General features: G+C 48.5%; 1 protein-coding gene across 3 annotated transcripts in view; it reads right to left on the reverse strand.

The window, feature by feature from the left end:
- Positions 1-13524, reverse strand: part of c5 (complement component 5) — a 223942-nt gene that overhangs the window by 107475 nt on the left and 102943 nt on the right. The gene's annotated exons all lie outside the window — the stretch shown is intronic.

A 13524-nucleotide genomic window follows, 5' to 3' on the forward strand; every position in this document is an offset into this window, starting at 1 on the left:
TTCGCCTTGAGAAGGGTCGGTACAAGGGTTCTTTAGGCGGTGGCAACCGTTCTTAGACTTTCTGGCAGAACGATAGAGATTGATCAATGGCAGCAGCAGCTCGGGTGGGGGGGAGTTTACTTTATTTTTGTTTATGTTATTTACACTGGAGGGTCTGAGGGGGTGTATAGACCTGTTGTGTTAAGTCGGGATGTTAATGTTAATTTATTATTTATGTACAGGGGGGGAGGGGTTTGGGGGGTTGCTTTTGTTAGATTGTGTTTTGTACTTAACCCTGTTGGGTTATTTTTTCTTTCTCATTTTGTTATTGATATTTTATGAAAACCTTTAATAAAAATTATTTTTTAAAAAGGAAAATGCAATTAACTTAACAGTGTAATTGTCAAAGGACACGGTTGCAGATACATGTTGTAGTAAACTGTAACATGGATTCTTTCTGGTCTACTTATCACTCCATGGCCTGAGATGGACTACTGAAGTGGTAAAAGATCCCAATCAAATTAAGTTTCTGTTTTAAACTCAAGAAGAGCTGCTATTTGAACAAATACATGAATAGGATGGGAATAGAGGGATACGGACCCAGGAAGTGTAGAAGATTGTAGTGTAGTCGGGCAGCATGGTCGGCACGGGCTTGGAGGGCCGAAGGGCCTGTTCCTGTGCTGTACATTTCTTTGTTCTTTGAATTAGATTTGGCAAAAGGTTTTGAATATGCTGACAATCTGTGGATTCTCTCTGGTCTACTTATCACTCCATGGCCTGAGATGGACTACTGAAGTGGTAAAAGATCCCAATCAAATTAAGTTTCTGTTTTAAACTCAAGAAGAGCTGCTATTTGAACAGATTTATGGGAAAAAAAGACACACAGGGTGTTTGTATTTTCATGGAATGGTTTTGCCCTTCCTTGAATTCTTTTAGTTTCCCCCTTCCTTAAATCCTGCAGATACTCAGTTTCCTACCTTTGCACTACAGGAGTGAATGGAATCTCATTTGTTGCTCATTAAATTATTTCCTTCCATTACAGACTGAAAATGAAGTCAGAATAAACTCAGTTTCAGCCCTCGTATTTATTCGGCGGTATACACCAAAAAATCCTCAGACATTTTCTGAATGAACTTAATATTATGCCCTAAATGTATTGTGATAGAAATACACTTAATGCCATAACATCATAGATTAGATATCGTTCCTTGGGATATGGGGGAAGGCAGTATCAGGGTATTGAACTTGATGGTCAGCCATGTTCATAATGAATGGTGGAGCAGGCACAAAGGGCCGAATGGCCTCTGTGGTGATATGCATCACTGTAAATACACAAGGGGTTAATGTAAATACACTACAATTAAGTAAACACTAGAGGGGGCACCAGGGACATCATGACATGCAGACATACAGCTAATGAACACATAGAATAGGACACGACCAATGGGCAGTCAAGACACCCAGAGGTGACACTACCACAAAGGGGCATTACATAACCCATATAAAAGTACAGGGCACACATGTTCTCTCTCTTTCCACAGGCGACACTTAGAGAGAAGGATAGGGGCAGATCAGAAGCATCACATCCACCATGTGGCTTAGAGCAGACTGGGAGTTGGACTGAGTTACTATAGCAAGATTAGCAGGAGAGTCGAACTCATAGAGAACTGTGCTAATGGTTCAATAAATCACATTGAACTTACTTCAAAGTCTGGAGTATCTTTTGGTCAAAGCTGCATCGAATTGCAGCCTGTGTTATCCCAGAGTACATAACACAACAGCCTCCTCCTCCTTCTATTTTCAATGTATTTTTCTATGTATAATAGGCAAAAATCTCTTATCTTTGTCATATTCCTCTCTCGACAACTCTCAGTGAGTCGCATTAGAAAGGAGCAGATTCATAGTAATTTGGAAAGGAAGCAGAAAATTAAAAAGGCATCAGACAAAAGTTTATGTTGAAGTATTGAGAAAAATGTCTCACAAAAAGAAGTCTTGAATGGAAAAAGTAGCAAATAAAGAAAAGGGAGAGCATCTATCAAACTGGCAGAGCACCAGATATTTTCTTGAGAAAAGTAGGCGAGATAAGTAGAGGATAAGTAAAAACTTAAAAAAGTAAAAGCACTGTTGGTGGAAAAAGGGCAGGATTCTCGTGTCCCTGTCGGAACTCAATCACGTGCAAATTGCATGCCCGCTAGGGGCGCTGTTTGAACAAAATTCAGGAGATGCAAAAGGGCTAACCCTCTGCTACATGAATTGCAAGCAATTCCCAACCCCACTGGCATCTGTTACACTGAGGGCAGAATTCACATTAAAGAGCATGACAAGCTGGAGCTGCTTATAAGCACTCTACTCACCACCAGCTAAGAAGATGACTCAGAGAAGATCTGTCCCCCGATTTCAGGAGTCTGGAGTTGACCGATTGCTCGATGCCATTGAGGAGAGGAGGGACACCCACTTCTCCAAGATAGGGCGGAGACTCAAGCCCATCCTCTTGAACAGAGCCTGGGAAGAGGTGGCAGAGGCGGTCAGTGTTGCCAGTGTCACCAGGAGGATCGGATTGCAATGTCACAAGGAGATGGATGACCTCTTTTGGGCAGCTCAGGTGAGTCACCACCTCTGTGCCCCTGGCATCATTCCCGTTCCTCACTCCTCAAATCTGCCCCCAATCTCCTAGAGGCCAATAACACCCCACCAACCTGCATCTCCTTTACAACCCACCCTCCAGCAAACCCCAATACATGTTTTGTGCCTCCTTGGCCAGGAGCCTTGTACACACAGGCCAACAACTACAAAACCCCATAGAGCTCGCCTCCAGGGTCTCACTATGTCCATTTTGTGTCCCCAAGGAGAATGCAGCCTGTAATAGCCATGATCACCAAAAGACGGTAAGGGGAAGTTGATGACCTTCTGGTCCAGACCCCAGGCGAGAAAAGGACCATGAAACTCACAGAAGAGGCCAAGGAGAGGGCAATGGCTGAGATGGAGGTCAGCTTTCATCAAACAAGTGACAGCCCAATGAAATGCTGATGTCCCTATAGAAAGTGATTCACCCTTCTCCTACAGACCAGTCCTTCCCCAAGATCTCACCCCATGTCTTTTGTTTTACAGGATCAGCATCAGGCGAGGCCGGGCCGTCTGGGTTGCTATACCCCCAGGCACACCCCAGCACAGCCCTGAGCACTACTCCAGGTAACACAATGACATCTCGACATTGCTGTCACCTGCATCCTCCACCATCAGAGACTCGGTGAGACATTTTAGTGATGAGAGTCCTGGGTCACCTTCTCGTGTGCACTACACACATGCTGAAGCACATCAGGTGCATGCAGGGACTCCCGAGGGAGCGGACGAATGAAGGGCTGCCGATCCCAGGAAACAGTTGTCCAGACAGGTGTTGCATTTCTGGCAAGTACGATTCCATCACTGATGCTGATGGAGAAGCAGAGCCAGAATCTACAAGGGGAGGTGTCAGCAACTTCCTAGCACCTACAAGTACAGCTGGAGGAATCCAGTCACCTTTAGTTGCAGGAGATGTTGCAACAATGCTTGGTACCCAGGCCAACACTGAAAGGGTGGCATCTTCAATGGAAGGCCTACGGCAAGAAGTCAGAGGCATTGGATGACGTCCAAGGCTTGGAGCACAATGTGTGGTCGATGGTAGAAGTCCAGGACCGGGAACCCTAGTCACAGGTAGACAGGTTCCGGGTGCAGATAGACATTGCAGCGGCATTCCAGAGTTTGGCCCAGTCACAAAGGGTCATGGCTGAGTGCATCTTGAGCACTGGCTGGGCACTGACTGACTTTGGCCAGTCACAGAGGGACATAGAACATAGAACATAGAAAAATGCAGCACAGAACAGGCCCTTCGGCCCACGATGTTGTGCCGAACCTTTGTCCTAGATTAATCATAGAATTTACAGTGCAGAAGGAGGCCATTCGGCCCATCGAGTCTGCACCGGCTCTTGGAAAGAGCACCCTACCCAAGGTCAACACCTCCACCCTATCCCCATAACCCAGTAACCCCACCCAACACTAAGGGCAATTTTGGACACTAAGGGCAATTTATCATGGCCAATCCACCTAACCTGCACATCTTTGGACTGTGGGAGGAAACCGGAGCACCCGGAGGAAACCCACGCACTCACGGGGAGGATGTGCAGACTCCGCACAGACAGTGACCCAAGCCGGAATCGAACCTGGGACCCTGGAGCTGTGAAGCAATTGTGCTATCCACAATGCTACCGTGCTGCCCATGTCACAGGCATGGAGGAATATGACCGAGGCTTGAGGGACATAACAGAGGTAGTGAGGCACATGTCTCACTTGCTGAGGGACATGACCCAGTCTCAGTGTGCCATGGCTGAGGGCATCAGATGAAGCTGACCTCCGGGACAGTTAGCACCAGGTGACGGTGGAGCTTCCGGAGCTCATTCCGGCCTCCCCTCCTTCCCATGGAGTAGCCCGAGGGCCAGAGAGCTCCCTGAGGGAGGAGGAAGTGATGTGACCCATGTCGGTGCCTCCCACAGGGGAAGTGCTGGAACACCTCAGCACTTCCAAATCCCTGCCACTTGACATTGGCGCATCTCATGGGCAGCGGGCATAACAGGGTAACATGTCGTCACCTTTGAGGTTGGCCGGGCCAATCCAGGTCCAGATGATGACCACCACGGCCATCACTGATCAGAGGGTGAGATACGTAGCAGGCTGAATCCACTTCTGATTTGATGTCTGGGGTAACACCTGGAAGGAACGGTGGGCCATGTAAGATAAAGAAGATAGATGACACTTAAGTTGGCACGGTTGGAGCACATAGACAATAGTTAGGAGTTAGGACACACTAATGCACATAGTCAACCTCAAACACTTTTGCTCTGTGGCCCCTGTCCTGTTTTCCCCCAGTGGAGTCTACTGTGGGTCACCTTTTCTGGTGCGCCGTGTGTTATACCGTCAGCAGGTTGGCAACTGGTTGGTACCAAGGTTGTCCCTGCTACTCCCTGCAGTCCAGACAATCCCCCCAGCAAGCCAGATGAGTTTTGAGAGTTTTCTTACCTCTCGCTGCCCCTCAACACCCAGGCCTCACTTGTAAATACTTGCACCAATTCATGCCCACGTGACTCCCACGTGAGAGGTGTGGCGCATCGTAGAAGGGTGGAGAATGTGTCGTCAAACCCGCTAATCACAGTCAAATCCATGCAAATTATGGATTTGCATGGCGCCACCGGGCGCAAACCTCACAGTCCCCACCAACTGTTAAGGAATGGGTTAAGAAACATTCCAATTAGATGTCTCATTGATCCAATAATTGGCACTGATATGTAAAGAGGCTACAGCTGGCCTTGGGGGCAGGTGATGTGCTGATAGAGTTTGGTGCTGAGTGTGTTCAAGGAAAAATAAAGGTGTTTGGGAAAAGGAGCAGATCTCTTGACTCTTTACTCAATAACAGCCAGTGCTAGCAGAGGATGGTTCCTGCACAAATGTAAAGGGTTGAAAGATACAACCTTTCCAGAAGAAAAAAAAATTCTGCATCAACCAAGGAGTGAGTGAGAAGGAAAAAAAAATTATGGCTGAACCGAGGATAAAGATGGCCGGATATGACTATCCGGCATTATTTTCTGAAAGGAGATCGTACGACCAATGGAGAAGTGCAGTTGTTATGTGGACTAAGTGTGGTAGTCACCATTAGCAGTATTATATGTATTGCTGTAAGACACGTATAGTAAAGGTACATGGGTAAATCCCTGCCTGCTGGCTCCGCCCAGTAGGCGGGGTATAAATGTGTGTGCTCGCCGGTGCTGCAGCCATTCTGGTTCCAGCTACAGGAGGCACAACATCTTTGCTCAATAAAGCCTCGATTATTCCACTACTCTCTTCTTTGTGGTAATTGATAGTGCATCACTAAGGTAACTGCCTTGGAAAGAGGAAACAAGGTATGGCATTGGCTCTTTCTCTACCTTCTGACAGTAAAATCCGAAGCAAAATGTTTTCTGAACTGGACTTGGAACAGTTAGACTCAGAAGACGGTCTGGAGACTCTATTACATTTTATGGATAAGATTTATCAAAAGGATGACTTGTTAAGTGCATATGAAGCCTAGTTAGAATTTGATAGATTCTGGAAAACAGAGGATATCTCTATTGAGGACTATATAATGGAATTTAGCAGACTATACAGAAGGCTGCACAAACACCGCCTGGAATTTCCACAGTCTGTGTTGGCATTTAAGTTACTGGACTGTGCTAGAATGTCCAATATGGACTGTGCTAGAGTGTGTTCAAAGAAAAGGAGCAGATCTCTTGACTCTTTACTCAACAGCAGCCAGAGGCTCACACCAACAGGGGCTGAAGCATCTTGTCGGAATCGGTGCAAATTCCAATTTTTGTTTCATCCAATATTCTCTGTCCGATCATGATTCTCTTTGCTGGCCTCAGGCAGCGGAGAATCCAGCCCTAGATTTCTCTACCTAAAGGGGGAATTTATTTTTGGGACAAAAATGCAATGAAGAATCTAATTTAAAAGAGGTAATGTTGCATATGTTTTGTGTGATACGTACACAAACCGGAATGAGGTGTAAAAGATTGGAAGCAAGAAGAGAAAACTGTTTGTTCATTGAGTATCCTTTGTATATCCTTCGAGAAAAGATTACAGGGACTTTGTGAAGTATGCTGAGAGCAATGAAGTACTAGATTATGCAAAGAGTTCACCGCAGGCCAATGAAGTATAGGAATTTTCACTGGGCCTTGAGTGTGAATAACTGAGGATCCAAAGATGAGTTTTGTATCAAAAAGGTCACAACCATTATCAAGAAAATGCTGATGAAAACTAAAGAAACAGTATTCTTGGATTAATCAAGATATTCAGAATACATCAATGGCCAGATAATATCTCGCTATGCAGAAGGAAACTAGGTCATGTGTGGAAGATGTAGTTAAACCAGATGGGACAAAGGCAAAGACACAAGGCAGAATTTTGAGTTTGTGTTCACCATAAGCGTAAATGGTAGTGTGGGCCCAAAATCTCACGAGTTGGGAAATGAGATTCTCACCAACAAGATCTACTTTCTTGATTTTCCAGCCCTTTGGCGGTGACATTTTCTCTGACATGTTCAGTGGGTGTGGCCGTCCCTGGCTGGGCCAGCATTTATTACCCACCCCTACTTGCCCTTGAAATAGACCATTTCAGAGGGCATTTAAGAGTCAGCCATGTTTTTGTGGGTCTGGGGTCACATGTAGGCCAGACCAGGTAAGGGTGGCAGATTTCCTTCCCTAAAGGACGTTAGTGAACAAGATGTTTTTTTTTTACAACAATCTATAATGATTTTATGGTCATCATTACACTTTCAATTCCAGGTTTTTATTGAATTCAAATTTCACCATCTGCCCTGATGGAAATGAATTTGGAGTACCAGAGCATTATCCTGGGTCTCCGGATTACTAGTTTAGTGACAGTACCACTACACCATCACCTCCTCCTTTTAAAAAAATCTTTATTGTCACAATTAGGCTTACATTAACACTGCAATGAAGTTACTGTGAAAAGCTCCTCCCCCAAGGACTTCCGGGTGCGGCGATGACCAGCTGAGTCGCACGTTTCGGCAGCTCCCGGTGAAACGGACTTTTGGGCTCTTGATAGGAGCCCCAACGGCAATTTTGACGGCTAAAAAAACTGTGCGGTAAACCAGAAGGGAATCCCCCCTGGATACGGATGAAAAAAGGAGGAGAAAGTGGCCGGACTGCAGTGGATCCTTTAGAACAGCGGCAAGGAAGGCAAGCAAAAACCAAGATGGCGTCGGAAGGTGGCAGTTTAACATGGGGCCCTGAACAACAAGAGTTCTTGAAATGCTGTGTGGAAGAGCTCAAAAAGGAAATGAAGAAAGAGCTGTTGGCCCCGATACTACAGGCGATCGAAGGGCTAAAGGAGGAACAAAAGACCCAGGAGTGGGAGCTTCGGGTCGTGAAGGCAAAGGCAGCCGAGAATGAGGACGACATACAGGGCCTGGTGGTGAAGACGGAGACGCATGAGGCACATCAGAAACGATGTGTGGAAAGGTTGGAGGCACTGGAGAACAACGCAAGGAGGAACAACCTGAGGATTCTTGGTCTTCCTGAAGGTGCGGAGGGAGCGGACGTCAGGGCATATGTGAACACGATGCTGCACTCGTTAATGGGAGCGGAGGCCCCGGCGGGTCCGTTGGAGGTGGAGGGAGCATACCGAGTGATGGCGCGAGGACCAAGAGCAGGAGAAATTCCCAGAGCCATAGTGGTGAGATTCCTCCGTTTTAAGGATAGAGAAATGGTCCTTAGATGGGCAAAGAAAACTCGGAGCAGTAAATGGGAGAACGCGGTGATCCGCGTTTATCAAGACTGGAGTGCGGAGGTGGCGAGAAGGAGGGCGAGCTTTAATCGGGCCAAGGCGGTGCTTCATAAAAAGAAGATAAAATTTGGAATGCTGCAACCGTCAAGACTGTGGGTCACATATCGAGGGAGGCACCACTACTTTGAGACGGCGGATGAAGCGTGGACTTTTATTGTGGAAGAAAAACTGGAATGAGCGGGTTATTAAAAAGAACGTTTGAACAAAGTGGTGGGGCGAATGTGGGGGGCGAAGAGGGGGGTTAAAAAGGGGGGAAAGAGGAGTTTTATGTACTAATCCTGTGATGTGGTAACTGTTCTCTCTTCCACAGGTGGTGATGGGGGGAGGAGGGGAGGTGGAGGAGATGGGGCGTTGGCCATTGGGGGCGGGGCCAAGGGAGAAGTGTGGGCTTGGTTCCCGCGCTATGATAATCATGGCGGGAATAGAGAAGCAGGAAGGAGGGGACGTCGCACGGTGCGAGCCGAGGTCACGGGGGGAAGCCGAGGTCGGCCAGAGTTTGCTGACTTCTGGGAGCAACATGGGGGGAGTAATTACGCTAGCGGGGGATCTAGCGGGGGGGGGGGGTGGGAGAGGGGAATTACTGGGTTTCTGCTGCTGGGGAGAGGGGGGAGCTGGTATGGGAGGGGATGGGCGGGGGGGCACCGCCTGGGGGAGATACAGCTGCGTGGGAACCAGGTGAGGAGCTGGAAAAAGGGGATGGCTAATCGACAAGGGGGGGGGGTAGGAAGCCCCCCAACCCGGCTGATCACGTGGAACGTGAGAGGGCTGAACGGGCCGATAAAGAGGGCACGGGTACTCGCACACCTTAAGAAACTTAAGGCAGATGTGGTTATGTTACAGGAAACACACCTGAAACTGATAGACCAGGTTAGGCTACGCAAAGGATGGGTGGGGCAGGTGTTCCATTCGGGGCTAGATGCGAAAAACAGGGGTGTGGCTATATTAGTGGGGAAGCGGGTAATGTTCGAGGCAAAGACTATAGTGGCGGATAGCGGGGGCAGATACGTGATGGTGAGTGGCAAACTACAGGGGGAGACGGTGGTTTTGGTAAACGTATATGCCCCGAACTGGGATGATGCCAATTTTATGAGGCGGATGCTAGGACGCATTCCGGACCTAGAGATGGGAAAGCTGATAATGGGGGGAGATTTTAATATGGTGTTGGAACCAGGGCTGGATAGGTCGAAGTCCAGGACTGGAAGGAGGCCGGCAGCAGCCAAGGTACTTAAAGATTTTATGGAGCAGATGGGAGGTGTAGACCCGTGGAGATTTAGCAGACCTAGGAGTAAGGAGTTCTCGTTTTTCTCCTATGTCCATAAAGTCTACTCGCGAATAGACTTTTTTGTGCTGGGAAGGGCGTTGATCCCGAAGGTGAGGGGAACGGAGTATACGGCTATAGCCATTTCGGATCACGCTCCACACTGGGTAGACTTGGAGATAGGGGAGGAAACAGGAGGGCGCCCACCCTGGAGAATGGACATGGGACTAATGGCAGATGAGGGGGTGTGTCTAAGGGTGAGGGGGTGCATTGAAAAGTACTTGGAACTCAATGATAATGGGGAGGTCCAGGTGGGAGTGGTCTGGGAGGCGTTGAAGGCGGTGGTTAGAGGGGAGCTGATATCAATAAGGGCACATAAAGGGAAGCAGGAGAGTAAGGAACGGGAGCGGTTGCTGCAAGAACTTTTGAGGGTGGACAGACAATATGCGGAAGCACCGGAGGAGGGACTGTACAGGGAAAGGCAAAGCCTACATGTAGAATTTGACTTGCTGACTACGGGCACTGCAGAGGCACAATGGAGGAAGGCACAGGGTGTACAGTACGAATATGGGGAGAAGGCGAGCAAGTTGCTGGCACACCAATTGAGGAAAAGGGGAGCAGCGAGGGAAATAGGGGGAGTGAGGGATGAGGAAGGAGAGATGGAGCGGGGAGCGGAGAGAGTGAATGGAGTGTTCAAGACATTTTATAAAAAATTATATGAAGCTCAACCCCCGGATGGGAGGGAGAGAATGATGGGCTTCTTGGATCGGCTGGAATTTCCCAAGGTGGAAGAGCAGGAAAGGGTGGGACTGGGAGCACAGATCGAGGTAGAAGAAGTGGTGAAAGGAATTAGGAGCATGCAGGCGGGAAAGGCCCCGGGACCGGATGGATTCCCAGTCGAATTCTATAGAAAATATGTGGACTTGCTCGCCCTGGTATTGACGAGGACCTTTAATGAGGCAAAGGAAAGGGGACAACTGCCCCCGACTATGTCTGAAGCAACGATATCGCTTCTCTTAAAGAAGGAAAACGAACCCGCTACAATGCGGGTCCTATAGACCTATTTCCCTCCTAAATGTAGATGCCAAGATCCTGGCCAAGGTAATGGCAATGAGAATAGAGGAATGTGTCCCGGGGGTGGTCCACGAGGACCAAACTGGGTTTGTGAAGGGGAGACAGCTGAACACGAATATACGGAGGCTGTTAGGGGTAATGATGATGGCCCCACCAGAGGGGGAAACGGAGATAGTAGTGGCGATGGATGCCGAGAAAGCATTTGATAGAGTGGAGTGGGATTATTTGTGGGAGGTGTTGAGGAGATTTGGTTTTGGAGAGGGGTATGTTAGATGGGTGCAGCTGTTGTATAGGGCCCCGATGGCGAGCGTGGTCACGAATGGACGGGGATCTGCATATTTTCGGCTCCATAGAGGGACAAGGCAGGGATGCCCTCTGTCCCCATTATTGTTTGCACTGGCGATTGAGCCCCTGGCGATAGCGTTGAGGGGTTCCAAGAAGTGGAGGGGAGTACTTAGAGGAGGAGAAGAACACCGGGTATCTTTGTATGCGGACGATTTGCTACTATACGTGGCAGACCCGGCGGAGGGGATGCCAGAAATAATGTGGATACTTTGGGAGTTTGACGATTTTTCAGGGTATAAATTGAACATGGGGAAAAGTGAGTTGTTTGTGGTGCATCCAGGGGAGCAGAGTAGAGAAATAGAGGACCTACCGTTGAGGAAGGTAACAAGGGACTTTTGTTACCTGGGGATCCAGATAGCCAAGAATTGGGGCACATTGCATAGGTTAAATTTAACACGGTTGGTGGAACAAATGGAGGAGGATTTCAAGAGATGGGATATGGTATCCCTGTCACTGGCAGGGAGGGTGCAGGCGGTTAAGATGGTGGTCCTCCCGAGATTCCTCTTTGTGTTTCAGTGCCTCCCGCTGGTGATCACGAAGGCTTTTTTTAAAAGGATTGAAAAGAGCATCATGGGTTTTGTGTGGGCCGGGAAGACCCCGAGAGTGAGGAAGGGATTCTTACAGCGTAGCAGGGATAGGGGGGGGCTGGCACTACCGAGCCTAAGTGAGTATTATTGGGCCGCTAATATTTCAATGGTGAGTAAGTGGATGGGAGAGGAGGAGGGAGCGGCGTGGAAGAGATTAGAGAGGGCGTCCTGTAGGGGGACTAGCCTACAGGCTATGGTGACAGCCCCATTGCCGTTCTCACCGAGGAACTACACCACAAGCCCGGTGGTGGTGGCTGCACTGAAGATTTGGGGACAGTGGAGACGGCATAGGGGAAAGACTGGAGCCTTGGGGGGGTCCCCGATAAGAAACAACCATAGGTTTGCCCCGGGGGGAATGGATGGGGGATATGGAATGTGGCAAAGAGCAGGAATAACACAACTGAAAGATCTGTTTGTGGATGGGAAGTTCGCGAGTCTGGGAGCGCTGACCGAGAAATATGGGTTGCCCCAAGGGAATGCATTCAGGTATATGCAACTGAGGGCTTTTGCGAGGCAACAGGTGAGGGAATTCCCGCAGCTCCCGACACAAGAGGTGCAGGACAGAGTGATCTCAAAGACATGGGTGGGGGATGGTAAGGTGTCAGATATATATAGGGAAATGAGGGACGAAGGGGAGACTATGGTAGATGAACTAAAAGGGAAATGGGAAGAAGAGCTGGGGGAGGAGATCGAGGAGGGGCTGTGGGCAGATGCCCTAAACAGGGTAAAGTCGTCGTCCTCGTGTGCCAGGCTAAGCCTGATTCAGTTTAAGGTATTACACAGGGCGCATATGACTGGAGCACGGGGGGGAGGGGGTGGGGGGGTGGGGGTGGGGGGGGAGGAACCAGAAGGACTCTCAGGGTTGTTAATATATACTGTATAATATGTATAGGTCGTTGCGACAGATAATTATATATTGGACTGTTAAATTATATTTTTGGAGAGTGTTACTTGTGATAAGGCAGTTGCCAATTAGGGTTAGTTTTCATTTTTATTATTTATTATTTATTCATTTTTTTGTTTATAAAATAGGTCATTGTTATTTGTGTTGTTATAATATTGTGTAAAGGATGCACAATGTACTGAGTTGGTTGACCAAAAATTTTCAATAAAATATTTATTAAAAAAAAAGAAAAGCTCCTCCCCCACTTTCATAGAATTATGGATTATCATAGAATTTACGGTGCAGAAGGAGGCCATTCAGCCCATCGAGTCTGCACTGGCTCTTGGAAAGAGCACCCTATCCAAGGTCAACACCTCCACCCAACACTAAGGGCAATTTATCATGGCCAATCCACCTAACCTGCACATCTTTGGACTGTGGGAGGAAACCGGAGCACCCGGAGGAAACCCATGCACACACGGGGAGGATGTGCAGACTCCGCACAGACAGTGACCCAAGCCCGAATCGAACCTGGGACCCTGGAGCTGTGAAGCAATTGTGCTATCCACAATGCTACCATGCTGCCCCAAACTGAATGTTACAACAGATCGATGTTAGAACAAGTCTTTTAAAAACAGGAATCAGTCGAGGGGAACCCGTTGGCGTCACAAGGTAAGTATAGCCTCGGTGGGGAGAGACAGACATGCCAGGGCACTTCCCTGGCACAGGTTGGCACTGTCGAGGCACAGTTTGACATTGCACCCAGCAGTGCCAACATGGCAATGCCAGAATGGCAAGGGAGGGAGGGCCCTCTGGGGAGCCACATTTGTGGAGGGGGGATTCCCCTTATGTGTTGTGGGGGAATGATACTCTGTGGAGTGAGATTGCCCTGATGCCTGCTTGTGGAGTCACTCTGATGCCTGGGTGGTGGGGTTCACCCCAGTGCCTTTGTGATGGTGGTGGGGGGAAGGAGGAGCACAAAGCATGCGAGTGCAGTGAGCACATGACTTTGTGGTCTGGGAGGGTTA

Source organism: Scyliorhinus torazame, chromosome 22, assembly GCF_047496885.1.
Source record: "Scyliorhinus torazame isolate Kashiwa2021f chromosome 22, sScyTor2.1, whole genome shotgun sequence".
In the NCBI taxonomy this organism is placed as follows: domain Eukaryota; kingdom Metazoa; phylum Chordata; class Chondrichthyes; order Carcharhiniformes; family Scyliorhinidae; genus Scyliorhinus; species Scyliorhinus torazame.